Consider the following 16,270-nt stretch of genomic DNA (forward strand, 5'->3'; position numbering starts at 1 on the left):
CATTTCGAAAGGATGATAGTAAGTCGATATGGGCTGCCTCACTGGAATGCCTTAAACAGTTGTGTCAACATCAAACATCAATTGATTTAAGTATGTTAAGTATGTTATTTGAGCCATTGAAGGTCGTATAGTGATTTCTCAGAAAAAAATTAAAACATCTGAATTAACAGCAACTTGAAATTAATTTTATCGAAACCAAAATGTTATACTACCATCATCGCTTGAACAACCAACCTTTTCCTTACATTTTAATGTCCTTTCTTACATATTTCGACCATCGGAACCTAGAAAAGGATGGATAAATGTTTTGAGGACTTTGCACCATCAATATACACCACCAACAAATGGTTAATTAATATTAAACCATTATTTTTTGTGGAATTTCTTCTTTATTGGGTTATTTTTAGTCATTATCAAGCAAAAATAGCACAGTAGTTTCTGAAAATTACTAGTCTTGAATATAGTAACTACATAAAGTCAGATGTTAAAAATGTTAAAGATATTATAGTAAAACTGAACTAAAATATATTTTGCAACAATTCCTCTTGTTTACTAAGATTGATATGGTGGCTGTAGGTTAAATAAAGGGAATATGTTCCAACCTTAAACCGGTAGATATGGTGAATAGATAGATACTAGAAGAGTAGATTCTATAATGGAGGAATAATGAAACTATTGGTCTGAAAAATATTAATAATTCATCTCCGAGAATAAACACTTAAGTAGGGTTTCATTTATTGGATAAGTCAGTTTTTAAGAATCCACGTTAAGGAAAACTATTGTCATAATCATCATCATCAAGAGAACACACTTTTCCTTGGATCATTTCATTATCATAATTGAAAAAAGATCTCTACGTTAAAATAATTACAAAGAATAAACAAATATAGCATGATGTTTAGAGTAATTGTGGCGATTTTAATATTTTCCACGAAGGGAACCCTAAAAAGCAAATCTGTTCTTCTCTAATATTATCCAATCTTATTGGGCTAACCAGTATAGTCAACTATTTGTAATAGCTATTCTAATAATATGTGTATATAAAACAAGTAAATAATGAACCGGCTGGGTTAGGCTCAGTAGACAAGACGACAGCATGGTCCCATTACCCTTGCGATTCGCGGGTTCGAATCCTGCTGAAATACGATCGTAAAATTTTGTCGATATTTTTTCGAATTAAATTTAATTTTTAATAAACCTCTAAAAATATTTAACTATTTTTAATTTTCCATAGAAATATAGATATATTTTTTGTAATAGATCGATATTTTTTTTTCGACGGCCAACACCTCTGGTTCCTGTTAACAAGAATAATACAAAAGTAGTCATTAACCAAGAAAAGGTTGGGAATCTCTGAGTGAGAATAATGTTTTTGCGAGCTTGTGGGTATGAGAGTGCTCATGTACGTAAAAAGTGTTACCCTTCGATTGAAAAACCCATAAGCCTTCTGGCCTAGTTTCCAGAATAAGACAGTTTTATATCGAAATTCCGGCTCTAAACCGGACCGTTTGCCTCACCTCCCCGGTCCCAGTTTATAAAATAAAACATAACCATCACACGTCCAAAGCCCTTACACGCAGAGGGTCGAATTTCTTAGGGCCAATCAGCGATGGGCCCGCTATAAATCACTCGAAAGGAAAACCGGGGACGGTCCGACTGTAATATATAACGCCCGAACAAATTAAAAAGGTATTCGGCGATTCCGAAGGAGAGAAAGAAAAAAAAACCTCCCGAACGGAGATTGGTAAAGGACCTTGTGGACGGCGAGATTTATCGGTCGATTTTTTGTCGGGCTCCTTTTTTTTTCTCCCTCCATCTCCCGCTCGTCGCTCGATCGGAGATCAACGATCTATTCGCGAAATCTGTTAAATTTGTATATTGCATATAGTGATCGAACGGTTTTATTGAACGATCACAGGTAGGAAATGTAAGGAGCCCGAGTAAAATATTATTCTTTCACGTTTACTTCGGTGGTTTGTATAGGACAGGAATTTTATTTTAAGGTGACTTTTTTACAAGATGAAAATAAATGAACGTCCCTTTTCCGTCGAGGAAATTCTTCAAGTATTTCAGCCCATAAATTCAAAGTAAATATTGTCAAAGGGTATTCGAGGTAATATATAAAATAAAAAGGAATATAAGAACAACATCCAGGATATACCAACTAATTCTGAGGGAACGTAATATAAGGTGGGATTTACAAACAGGCCCTTAAAGGATTTACAAATAGAGTAGGGGATAACATTTCGAGAAGACAAAAACCATATTAAAGTGTAATAAAATTACACTCAAGTTTTTCTAAATGTATTTAAATTAAACAACGAATAATGAAATCAATATTACATTCTGGGACCTATTTTCGACTACAGGCTGTTCTGGAAGCATCAACGAACTTAAAACTCGTTGATTATCTAACCGGCACACAGGTACAGACTAGGAAACCATACCTAACATATATTCCTCCATAATCCTTCCTAATTTAGACAATGGCTCCCTACTCTTCACCACTGCTGCTCCAATTTATCTCATATCCTTAGATGCCATTCAAAATACTGCACTCATAATATCACTTGATGCCTTTCGACCCTCTTCCGCAATTAAATGTGGTAGTTCAGTCTTACATCCACCCCACTAGGAATTACTTTCATTGAAGTTCGCTCTGAGATCGCTTGCTTTACCATCTTCCTTAAAGCTTACCTGCAATTGAAGTCATCCATCCGTCGCGTAACGTCTTACCCCTAACTACGCTTCTGGTACTTCTCATATAATCTCCTTTCCAGGGCTGAAATTGGATTGTTGTATCCCCCCCCTCTGTTCACTACCACAGTTTCCCTCTTGGACCGTCAGTACCCCCTTCATAATCATATCTTTATGTCAAGTCCGACCGACTACCGAAATGCTCTCGAATGTTTGCTGGAACAGAACCTTCCCCTGGTCACCGACCAATTGTCAATCATCCTTACCATCACGGTGGTATACGGGGAAATAAGCAAGCGGATAGTGCGGCTAAATCGACAGCCTCATCTCCCCTCCCCATCACGGATGTTTGTGTTCACACTGACCTTATCCCATTCGTTTCTTGTTTCACAAAGAACGAGGTTCAATATCGTTGGGCCCAGGAAGCCTACCGTAATAGGCTCTTTGATATTTAAATATTTTAATTAATAACTCATTATATGAGAGTGATGTGACTGTAGTCTGCTACTAAAATCGGAAATATTTTTTCAATATCTCCCATTGAACATTCTTGTAAAGGAAAAAAATGGATTATATGAAAAACAGTTTAAAAAAATGCCGGAGAGACGGCTGACTATAGACGTCTAATGCATCGCAAGGAAGGGAGTCCGAGAAATGAAATAATATCTACTTCAGAACAATATAACACTTTTTGTATGAAAAATTATTTTCCGTTCCATTATACCACTTCATATAGCTCCTTTTTGCCATCACCCACTCCAGACCGTCTCGTTTCTTTCTTTTTCCGTCTCTCTCGTTTCCTCCCTCAACGTTCTTCACTTTTTGGGCCGGTCCGCCGTCTGACATTGACCGATGGTCCAGTATTTACGTCCTTTTTTTTGTTATTGAGTAACACCCCGTAAGCTCAGCGAAGTTCCCGATAATATTTGAATTCATTACTCTATATTTTTATAGATAATTAATTGTTTATATAAGGTGGTTGTATATCGCTTTATTAGCCAGTGTTTTAATGGACCAATGACCAATTTAGCTCACGTATTCAGTACCCGGCATAGTACCTACCATAGTAAAACACATTTTTTTGGAAAATTTTTTTCTTTTTAATCAACATACTTCCCTTCAAGGATGATACACTGATAATAGCAACCCTCCAACTCTTCCATACCATTTTTGTAGTACGATTTGTCCTTTGCTTCAAAATAGGCCTCAGTTTCGGCAATCACCTCTTCATTCGACGAAAATTTCTTCCCAGCGAGCAGTCTTTTGAGATCTGAGAAGAGCAAATAGTTGCTGGGGGTCAGATCTGGAGAATACGGTGGATGAAGAAGCTATTCGAAGCATAATTCATGGATTTTTGTCATCGTTTTCACTGACTTGTAACAGGGTGCATTGTCTTTTCAACGGCGGTTTCGTCATTTAAACGGTCCAATAACGCTATATATATGTAATAGTCGTTGTTGACGGTCCTTTCTTTTTCAAGGTAGCCAATGAAAAATAATACGATGCGTATCCCAAAATACAGACGCCACAACCTTGCCAGCCGACTGTTTCGTCTTCCCACGCTTTCGAGCGGGTTCATCGTGTGCGATCTACTCGGATGACTGTCGATTGGACTTCGGAGTGAAATGATGAAGCCATGTTTCATCCACTATAACATATCGACGCAAAAACTTGGGTTTATGATGCTTGATTATCTTCAAACATTACACCGAATCATCATTATCAACTCGTCGTTGTTTTTGGTCAGAAGTGAGCTGGCGCGGCACCCACTTTGCTCAGAGCTTTCTTATACCCAAATATTCGTGAATGATATGAAGTACATGTTCAGTTGAAATCTTTAGAGTGTCTGCTATTTCACTCAATTTCAATTTACGGCCATTCAAAATCATTTTGTGTATTTTTTAATGTTTTCATTGGTGACAACTTCTCTTGGGCATCCACTGCGTTCACCGCCTTCGGTGCTCATTTCACCACGTCTAAATGTATGCCAATCCTTGATGATTTATTTTCCTGAGGCAGTGTCCGGAAACCCAGCATCAAGCCATGCTTTTGCTTCAACTGTATTTTTGCCTCCAAATTGCAACATTTTATTTACACGCGAAATTCGTTTTTAACAATTTTTTTGACGATAACAAAAGTTGCTTCACTCAAAATGTTATAATTCACAAACTAATGATCTGTCAGTTGTCAAATTTATACATGCATCTTTTTCGGGTTAGTGCTAAGTAAAAAACATATGGATTTAATTCTAGTAGCCCCATCTAATAATACGTAATAAACTGCAATGTTATGAATTACAACCTTGAACTTTTTCCATATTTTTATTGCAAGCATTTAGCTTGGTGGGTCATTTGTCATTTAATTTTACATCCCTAGACGGGGTAAGATTCTTGGACAATATAAACAGGGTGGGGTTATATGTCCACCATTTTACCAGCAGTTATACAGCCAAAGAGCAGCTTATGAAGCATTTGTATTTGCAAAACAGAATATGTGGCCTCATACTTTAAATATCACATAGTTTTCTTCATTGTAAATTGTGAATAATATTTATTGAATAAATTTGTGACATTGAAAACTATTGTGACAGTTACTTTCGATGGCTATTACTTTTGTGATCATTTTGAAGAAATCTAACTGCTCCTCTATATCCCAATGGTTCACCTAGGTTTCAAGTATTTAAATATGGTGATTTTGATTCAATAAATGAAGCACAATGAGTTACACTACTAGACGAAATTCCAGAATGAAGTTTCAAATAACGCGCAAACAGCTTTACAGCGGATTAGTCAACTGCTTCCAGAGGTTTATACTCAGATTTGTAAGACATATTTAAAATGAGTATGGAGTAACCTCACGAATTGTCTGAAATTAAAATTTGGCGCTTGCCATTTATCAAAAAACTATTAAAACCAAATGAGACTATAACTAAAGATGTCTACTGATGTCAATTAGGCTAACTGAAGGATGTACATAATAAGAGAAAAGGAGAGAGAGTAATGGGCGAAGAAGATAACTTTTCTTGCATAATGTTCTTGGCTATGCGTACCAAGAGTTGAAAAACTTACACTATTACTCGAATGGCAAGTTCTAGTGCCCCAGCGATATCGCTTTGTGATTATTACTCTATGAAATAAAAACCGTACGGCTCAACTAGCAGAAGATATTGAAATGTTCAGAGAGTTTGAAAATGGATCGATGAATTGTTCGCTGCTCAGCCGACATCATTCTTACGACTCATGCCGAGTCCAAAAAGATGAAAAAAGTTGTAGAAAATAATGGAAAATATGTTAATTAAGGTATAATGTTTTACTGCATAAACATATTAACATATTGTATTTATTAGTTATGTGTTGCTATGAATTTGGCTAACAGAAAGTATTTCTTAATCAATTAATTTTCAAGAAATCGTTTTAAAACTGTTTAGGTAAAGCACCTTAATAGAAATATTAAAGTATTTAGAATTTACATAGCCTTTCACGATCTTTATGTGATCTATAAGCGAAAGAAATTGTGTGTGATTCAAACCCGAGGCACTTCAAAACAAACTGAAGGAGTAGCATCTGAAAAAAAAAGACGCGAACAAAAAGGCGTCTGCAAATAAAGTGGACTGGGAACGAAGCGCGCAGTGCATCATAAAGAAAGAAAACCGAGAAATAATATTTGCTTCACAGCGATATAACACTTCTTTTATGAAAAATTATTTTCCTTTCCATTATACCACTTCATACGGACTGTTGTATCGTCGCTGGCTCTTACTCGACTTCTCGTTCTTTTTGTACAGTCTGCAGCACTGACAATGGCCGATTAATGGTATTCCATGTTTTATTTAGTAATATGTAACATATCAATTAGTCTTACATTGAAATAAGTGTTTAGTAATATGAAAAAAAAGTAGCCTTAAAATTACGTTGCTTTTGTTCTTTCAACACCTGATGCTTTCATAAAGAATATAAGAGAAAATGGTGAGGTATGATGTAAAATCTAGGTATATAAATTTTAGTATATACCGATATGTATTCACAATGATCAATTTCAATGATCAACACTATTTACTCTAAACAGGTAGCCCCCTTCCATTAGAACATTTAATATTTTAATAATGTAGAAAAATTAGTTACGTAAAAATAAAACAATTTATATTAATATTTCTCTATTATTAGAAATATTTCAGGTTTTGAACTAATATCTTAGCATAATATCGAGAATTTAAAGGTTAAGACTCCCCCTGACCAATATTGAAAAAATTTTAGTCTTACCTGGTGTACCGGAAAGTCATTCCGATTTTCGAAAGAAAATACACAGTTTTCAAGGAAAGGGAAATATTTATTTATTCAAAGTAATGACCATTCGATTATATACGTCTTGACCATCTTTCAAGTAATTTATGGATGCTATCCCGAAAAATCTGTTTGCCCTTTGAACGAAACTACTCATGCGAAAAGTTGATAATCCGACATCTTTGTTAATAATCAGATGCAAGTGCACGGCGGGTGCTTTGCCATCCAAGTGCTTTCAACGCTTCTTTGACCGGATTTGATTCACGAGGCGACCTCTTATCGTGCTGCAAAATCACTTTCCGTGTCTTCGGGTCTATTCTTTGCGTTCTTCGATCAATGCAAGGTAAAAATTGATCATTTGTTGTCGGTAATGATTACTATTATCTATGTCACTGGGTCTCAACAGTTCGTAATACACCGAGCCATTCTGGTCCTACCAAACACATTGTATTCTCTTGTGACCAAAACATTTGGATTTGGAGTCGATCGGCCGGCCTTGCCCGGTGGTAAGAGAATTCTTGCACTTAGAGTTTTCAAAATAAATCCACTTTTCATCAGCCGTCACTATTCGATGCAGTAATGATCTTCTGATCTTTTGGATACTTCCCATTGCTCGTAATCAGTCGCTGATCGTTTCTTGGGAAATATTTAATATTTCTACCAATTGTTTTTGAATTTGGGTGGGGTGTTCATCCAAGAACTCTTAGAGTTTTGTATCTTCAAACTTTTTCAGTCTACCAGAACGTTCTTTGTCCATCATATCGAAATCGCCACTTTTGCATTTTCAGCAGCAGACTTTCAATGCGTTTTTTTCTTTGACTAAATAAAAAAAAGTAGTCAAAAAGTAATGACAGTGTTAGTTTTGCAAAATACGATGTATCGACCGCTACGACCCCTTAGGCTACTACGCATTCACCTACAAAATGTTCAAAGGTTGGTAACGCCGGTGGATTGGTACCATGCGGTTTCCCGGAATGAGAGACCACTAAAACGACCTCTCGCTCTCTTTTCTCTTCTCTACCCCCTTGTCATAGTACCCCTTCCACAGCGCTACCATACTTGCTCTACCTAACCTAATATCCTGTCCATTCTCCCGTCGACCACATGTATCATTTAGTATCGCAATAAACAAGGTTTTATTTAACTAGTGTTTTCATTTCTCGCGCGAATTCCTTCCACAAAATAGTAGTGAGTGTTTGGACAAACAATCTTATCAACAGCCGCACATTTCGATCGACCGACCAGACGAACATTCCTACAATTGGTGAACCAGATGTGATGGAAGTGCCTAATAGGCAATCCAGCTCAGCATAAGCTACTCGACAGGTGCTTGACACGTCCATGGAAGGATAGTATGAGGAACGGAACCCATCAACATCACATGGTCGACGTTATCCCACGAGACTAACGCGATGGACGAAAACCTCAGAAGCCCACCATCCATAACATCTACACATGAACACCCTTGTATCACGAAACGAGACACGTAAGGCACCACACTAATAGGTACCCTCAAACAAATCGGACCGCCCAAGACGAACGACGTCTTGCTAAAGCTTCGATGGCAGATGATCCCTTAAAACTCCTCGCTCAGGTTGGGATCATCATAAGCAGTTCCTAGGCGATTCATTGCCTAATTGCGGGTGCACTCCGGAACCTGAACCACATAAAGGTACGTTCCAGAGCAGCTCCATTATGAGGGTAGTGATGTAGCGACCGCTACGACCCTTTAGGCCACCACGCATTCACCTACAGCAAGTTCAAAGGTTGGCAACTCCGGTGAAATGGTACCATGCGGTTCCCGGCTATAAAAGACCACCACGACGTATCATTCTCTTTTCTTTTCTCTACCCCCTTATATTAGTACCAGTTCCACAGCGCTACCTAACGTAATATCCTCTCCATTCTCCCGTCCACCTCATTTATCATTTATTATTGCAATAAACAAGTTTTTATTCAACCAGTATTTTCAATGCTCGTACGAATTCCTTTCATAAAATAGAAGTGAGTGTTCGGACAAAAAATCGCATCAACAGCCACCTATTCCGTCCGACCGACCAGACGAACATTTTAGATTCCATTCCTAAAGGAACATGTACAACTTTGCAGCTTAACATCAGTCGATTAAAATGACATATATTTAAACAAGTAATCAGTTACATATATTTGAAGACGTATTTCTTGTAAAGAAATTTTAAGTGTACATCTTAAAAAAATCGGGGGTAACGGTTACCACCCAACAACAACATCCCATATGAAAAATTAGTTTCCATTCCATCATAGCACTTAATACGATCTTTCTCCCCGGCTACGCTCTCCCTTCGGCGCTTCTTACATTCTGAACTATCCACCACCCTGACGTTGACCGATGGTCTGTCGTCATATATTTTAGTCAGTTATTGAATAAAACGGCGGGAAGCTGTAGGGCCAACGATCTCGTCTTTATCACGGCGCCATCAAATATACAAAAAAAAACGCATTTTTACGAACACATAACCTAATATCATTTTATAGACATATCTAAACTTTTTTTTGGGTACACCAAGACCTTTGATTCTGTTATGAAATATAAATTTAGTGAAAATACAACCCTCATCTACCTCTGATGTGAACTGATTTCCAATTAGAACTGATGAAATTAAAAGTATTGTTCAATATTTTCTGTTTTCCATATGGATATATTATTAAGAGTTTGCATGCATTTCAATCAGCAATATCTATTAGTGACAAAATGACTGTTTTCCAATTAATATTATATGTATTATATAGAGCGTCACTATTTATTTTTCGGGAATTGGCAACACTGTTGTCATGTGACGGTTTCATCATAAAGTTTGACATTTTTGACGATATAGGTACTCAGAGTATCCTGTGGCGCGGACGCTATTGGACGAACTGGATCGTAAACATTTTCGTGCGATAATTTTTTATCATTTTCGACGTGGATTATCACAGCAAGAGTGCATCAATCAACTCAATTTGACTTTTGACGATAAAGCTTCATTAAAAAACACCGTATATCGCTGCTTTAGTGTATTTAATCGTGGTTGTAGTTTGCTGTCCGACGAGTTTCGTGAAAATTGGCTGTTGTGCCAGAAAACATCGATATTGTGTGCGAAATGATTAAACAAGATCATCATGTTATCTATTGTGATATTGAGGCATCCCTAAGCATTAGTTCCACCAGCATATATGCGATTTTACATGAACACTTAGCTGTGCGAAAGTTATGTTCGCGTTGGATCCCACACAATTTAACAATCGCTAAAAAAGAGGCTCGTGTCGATTGGTGCAAAGAAATGCTTAAGAAATTCAATCGCGGTTCTTCGAAAACCGTTTATAAAATCGTGACAGGTGACGAATCATGGATATATTCGTATGAGCCCGAAAGTAAGTAGCAGTCGACTGTATGGGTGTTCCAAGATGAACCAAATCCAACGAAAGTTGTTCGCGTACGAAATACTTAAAAGAAAATGGTGGCCTGTTTTTTCGGGAAAATTGGTCATATTCCAACAGTACCTCTACAGGATCGTACAGGATTGGTAAACAACAATTTGTTTGCCATAAATCTTCGGTGAAATAACGAAAACAAACAAGAGACGCCGGATTGTTCTTCATCATGACAATACGAGCTCTAAAACAAGAGACTATTTCAGCACTCAAAACATCGAATTAATGGGTCGTCCGCCGTACAGCCCTGATTTGGCACCCGACGACTTCTCATTCTTCCCATCCGTGAAGAATAAACTGCGTGGTCAACGATTTTCATCGCCCGAAGCTATTGAAGCGTTCAAAAATCATGTTTTGAAGATGCCTCATTCGGAATGGAATAAATGCTTCGAAAATTGGTTTAAACGTATGCAAAAGTGTAGGGATAGTCGTGGCGAGTACTTCAAAAAACAATAAAAATATATTCGCCGCTTAACTATTTGTTTTTTCTTAATCCCGAAATATAAATAGTATATATTAGTTTGCATATAACTATATTAGTTTTGTCATTAATTTGAACATATCTGTTATTGAAGCCTGTCAAGAACTTTTATAAGATTATGGCGATGCTGCTCCGTCATATCCCAGTTATCGGTTTTAGTTTCAACAACTTAAAAGTGGTGATTTTGATGTCAGAGACGAGGAAGAAGACCCAAACAAGTTCGATGACAATGAATTGCACGGCTTTTTGGGCGAAAATCAAGCTCAAAAACTCAAGCTCTCAGACTATTTTCAGACGTATATGTAACATGAGGAAGATCTAAACGTAGGGAACATGACTACTATAAGAATTGGTTGATATACTATTTTTCAACGTTGCTGTTTTATTGTTCTCTCTCGATATTTGTTAAAAAATATTTCCGTTCAATAATAAATAAAGCATTTACTTTATTTAAAAAAGCTCTAGTAGGTATTGTGCGATCATTTTTAATTATGTTATGATTAGTTTTTTTTCTATGATTAGGTATATGTTTAATTTTTATTTATTATTTACGGTTATTGTACATCTTTAGTTTCTAGGTTTTGTTTAAGTTCTATTGCATTGTCTATATTTATTATAGTATATTATTTGAAAATAGCAATTAACATATTAGAATGCGATAAAACTTTTGTGGGGTATTATTCCATTACATAGAAAAATTCCATTCCTTTTTACAGATCCACAGAACATTCAAATATAAAAGCAATTCTACTTCGTTTAAAAGAAAATTATTAATTGCATGATAATAATATTCAGTAATTAGTTTTTCTTTGTCTTTTTTAAAGTTAGTACGTGAAGGAATATGTACATCTCCCTGTCAATTTATATTCTTAAAATTCTAATTTCTACTAAGTTCAGTCCAATGAGAGAGTATCAAACAACACTATTAATATTAAAACATAACCGTTGGTACTTAGTTATTATATATTAGTAAAATTTCAAACAAATATAAAAAATAATACTATAAAAATTACGTATAAAATATGCAGTTTTCGTAAATGTTCTTTTATTCCATTCGGTTGTTTTATAATGATCCATAATTTACTAAATAAAGCTCTAAAACGATAGCAATATTAATCCAAAACACCTAATAAAGATAAATTTATTTGCAAAAATACTATTCAAATATAGAAAATAATTACAAGAGCAAAAATTAAAGCTCGTTCATTACTTACCATAACTGAACTAATTGCGCAATTCGATGCACCAACCAGTGCAAAATTCAAAATAAAATGTGATAAAAGGATATCATGTTTTCGAATATGTGTATTACGGCGGATAGGTATCATGCATAGTATTTAAAATTAACAAATTTCTAGAATAAATACAGTTTCTAAATTAGCAAATTCTAAATACTAAATATACAGAAACATTATCATATTTATATTTATTCCTACTATTTAGTAAAAATATTATATATATTTATAATGGGCTGAAGAAAAATTAATAACAGTTTATTTCTTAATTCCATTTTATTTTGCTACTTTTCTGGTGAATTATAATTCCCTCATACCGTAGAACCTCTGGGTCGAAAGTAATTTTCGGCCCCGGATTGGAGCAAGTTCTTGAAGTTATCACCATGGTTGAAAGAGCTTTATAGAGACTAGACTAAATGGTAGCCCGATGGAGCTAGATCCAGGCTATACGGTGAACATTTCAAAACATTCAGCATTAAACGTCAATCTAATTTCTCACAATACTCGATGAATCATTAAAAATATATGTGACTTCACTATGCTGTAATTGAAAACAATCTTCCAATACCTCCGTCTTCGTGAAGCTTCAACCAGAATCTTTAAAATACACATTGTTGCAGAATCAGGTTCACCTACTATAATTGGTTCCAAAGGGCAGGATTTTTATTTTTTTTTTTTTGGAACAGCTAACAAATGTTATATACATAATAATCATTATAATAACTAAATAAAAATAAAAAACTTATTTAACCTATCTACTACACGTATTTTATATTTTACTATATACACAATTTAGCTTAATACCTACCTAAACCTATTTATCTATTTACAATATTAAATTAACTACTACCAACTGGACACTTTGAAGTCGGTGCCGAGCAAGAAATTAAATTTGTTTTGTTGGTAATTTAATTATATATGTCTCAAAATTATATTAATATATGTGTATAATACTAATAGATGGTTCAATTTTTGTTTTAAGTCGGTTCAATTTTATTTTTGTCTTTTTAGTATAAGATATTTACTCAATGAATTACGCAATTATTTTATTAAGTATTACAATGGATAATAGCCCAAGTAAAAGTACAGCCCATATGAGGAAAAATAGGAATAAAGAAACAATGATTGCTACCTAGACAACGCTACCTAGGTGATTTGACAAATGTTCCAATCAAACCAGAACAAACAAAATTGCTGCCCTGTTGGGAATCGAAACCGCGACCTCCGCATATGAGCTTAACGTTCTAACCATTACACCATAGAAACAGTTGCCTATAATGATTGTACGACGTCTCATATGATATGGTTAATGCTTAAAGATCAAAAGGATTGGGCTTTACACTAAACTACTTCCGATTTTTCGTCACATCAGTTTAGCAATAACATTATACAAATGAAAACATTATACGTGCCTTTGACCTTTGAGGAATTTCCTCGATTTATATACACTTATACACAAAACTAGTTCGTGTGGTTTGGTTAGGATGAAATCTGGGATAACTTCGAGTATCCAATTGATTCCGAGATCATGATGCAGCTCTTCGTTGGTTACATAGCGAGAAACATTGGTAAATAATCGTAGAACTTTGTTTGGGTTGGATAACTAGTTGGTTTGACGTTTTAGTGCAACTCTATATTTGTACCCCATAGGCCCAAATAGGCTTTATGATTATCTTCCGACTAACCAGTACAGTTGCTTAACTTTAAGTTTAATTTGATCTGCTTTTTGTCTCGCATGATGTTTCCAGTTTAACCTACCATCGAGATATATTCCAAGGTATTTAGCTGATTCTGCTTGAGGAATCGGGCATCCGTCAAGTTATACAATTAAGTTTATGTCAATTCGCCACAACGCAACATTAACATGGATAGATTTCGAGCTATGAAGCTGTATTTTCCAGTCTCAAGTCCATTTCTAGGTCTTGTTGACCGCTATTTGTACTTGTGCTAAAGCCTTAGACAGAGATACATCTTTTAATTCAAATTTAAATTGAACTAAATAACTATATTTGAGCAAAAAAAAGTTAAACATTTATCCAATAGTACATATTTAAAAAGATATAGTTTTTACCGTTTCCATACTGATAGATACTGAGATCTAAACTGATAATCGGTTTTATTCAAGGGGTTCCTGTTTTTTTAACCATCCTGTAACGAATCTCGAGGATTGTGTTATCAATCAATGAAAGATATCAAAGAGGCGCCTCTTTGTTCTTGCGTACACTTACAAGGTGACGTTGACCGATGTCCTATCATGCTAGTCCGCACTTAATTTATTTACCGAAGACATCGACGATGTTCGAATACCACAATGTATAAAATGGAATACGATTGTCTTTAAATTCACAATATTACAAAGGAATGTTATGTTTTAGACAACCATATCGATAATCGATAAACAGTGTTTTTATTAATGGAAGAGGCCATCCAAAATACCTAATTTTATTTATGTTAGAAAAATTGTATTATATCGTGTCATTTAAGTATTAACAATATTATTCATTGAATAGTTATTTATTCTGATTGTAATTTTAGTAATTTCATAACGATATTATGTAATAAAAAATACTGAATATTAATTATTTCATCAATATCAATGATTTATGTTTAAGATGCTGATCATTTAAAGTTTAGGCGCTATATTATCGAAATTCCAAAAACCCATTCCGTATTAACAGAGGGAAAAAAATGAATATTCTATTCAACCAAGAACGGTGTCAATTTTATGGACCCGCTTTATATACTGTTGAAATGGAAAAGAAAAAATATGTCGGTGGCCCCGAATTCGTGACGTGACACGGTCGTAAAAATCCTTAAAATTTCTATTTAAATTCATAAAAAGCGACGGCTGCGCGCGATTTTCTATGGGACACCCATCGATTTAAAGAAACATAAACTCTAACGAATGGCCGATCTATTCTTGGGGCACGGAGCGCCGTGGATCCTTTCAAAAAGCAGATCGAATAGAAAAACAACAGTGCCGTTCTCAGTCGGCTCCTTTTGTGCTCGCTCCTCTCGCCAAAACGTCTAATTGTCTTCTAATTTGTCTGGTTCGCGTAGGATTTCGTGTTTACGATGCAGGTTGAGACAAAGTTTGACAAAACAGACATATTATATATATTTTTATAGTATATATATATATATATATATATATATATATATATATATATATATATATACATATATATATATATATATATATATATATATATATATATATATATATATATATATATATATATATATATATATTTAATATAAATTTAGTTGTATATTTTCGTTAAATATGCATGTCTCTGTTTTTCGTCAACAGGTAATTGGAGATATATTATCTATGTTGCTTTGTTGATTTATTATTTGTTATTAATTTTGCAAAATCAAATTATATGAATTTTATTAAGAATTAGGTGTTTCTAGAATAAAATAAACACAGCATATATATCCGATATGGTCTAGTGGCTAGGATACCTGGCTTTCACCCAGGAGGCTCGGGTTCGATTCCCGGTATCGGAATACGATTTTTTTTAATTTACGAGTCTCAAAAAATTTAAAAATATTTACATTACACAAAACTATGTCCAGTCAATTCCCATTCATAATAAATGAACCCAATTTTATCGATACAGCGCATGGTTACTGTTATCGTTTAGTTTATACCAGACATGCCGAAAAAATATCAATATATCGACATTTTTGGCCGATGTTTTTTGACCGATATATCGATATTTTTTTAGTTGATATTTTTCGATATTTTTTTAAATTAAATATATATCTTAAACATTATTTTTTTATAATAATTTAATTATTTTTAGTAAGCCTTTAAAATTGGTACTCAATTATAAAGATATTAATACGATGTATCGACATTTTTTAAAATAGATGTTGGAGATCAGTTTTCAAAATTCGTCTTAAACTGATTTTTCTGGAGGCTCTGCAACAATACCTCTTGCGCCAGAACCACATTTTCAGCGTTACGAGACATCATGTCTGCTGTCGTACCATACTGTCGCAAAGTGGCATGCAATCGATAAATTGTGATTTTGTAAGGCACTATTACGATAGTTTTGACGCAATTTCCGCAGAGTGTAATAATGGAACTATTATTTTCAATAAATATTGTCACTATT

At 34.7% G+C, this 16,270-nt stretch overlaps 1 non-coding gene across 1 annotated transcript; it reads left to right on the forward strand.

Annotated features, from left to right (window-relative positions):
- Positions 1 to 15,584: 15,584 nt before the first annotated feature.
- Positions 15,585 to 15,656, forward strand: TRNAE-UUC (transfer RNA glutamic acid (anticodon UUC)). The gene has a single exon. It is a non-coding gene; the product is annotated as a tRNA-Glu (tRNA).
- The last annotated feature ends 614 nt before the right edge of the window (positions 15,657 to 16,270 follow it).

This window comes from Rhynchophorus ferrugineus, unplaced genomic scaffold (assembly GCF_030347505.1).
Source record: "Rhynchophorus ferrugineus isolate W39M unplaced genomic scaffold, kcgeb_rfMv2 rfM4, whole genome shotgun sequence".
In the NCBI taxonomy this organism is placed as follows: domain Eukaryota; kingdom Metazoa; phylum Arthropoda; class Insecta; order Coleoptera; family Curculionidae; genus Rhynchophorus; species Rhynchophorus ferrugineus.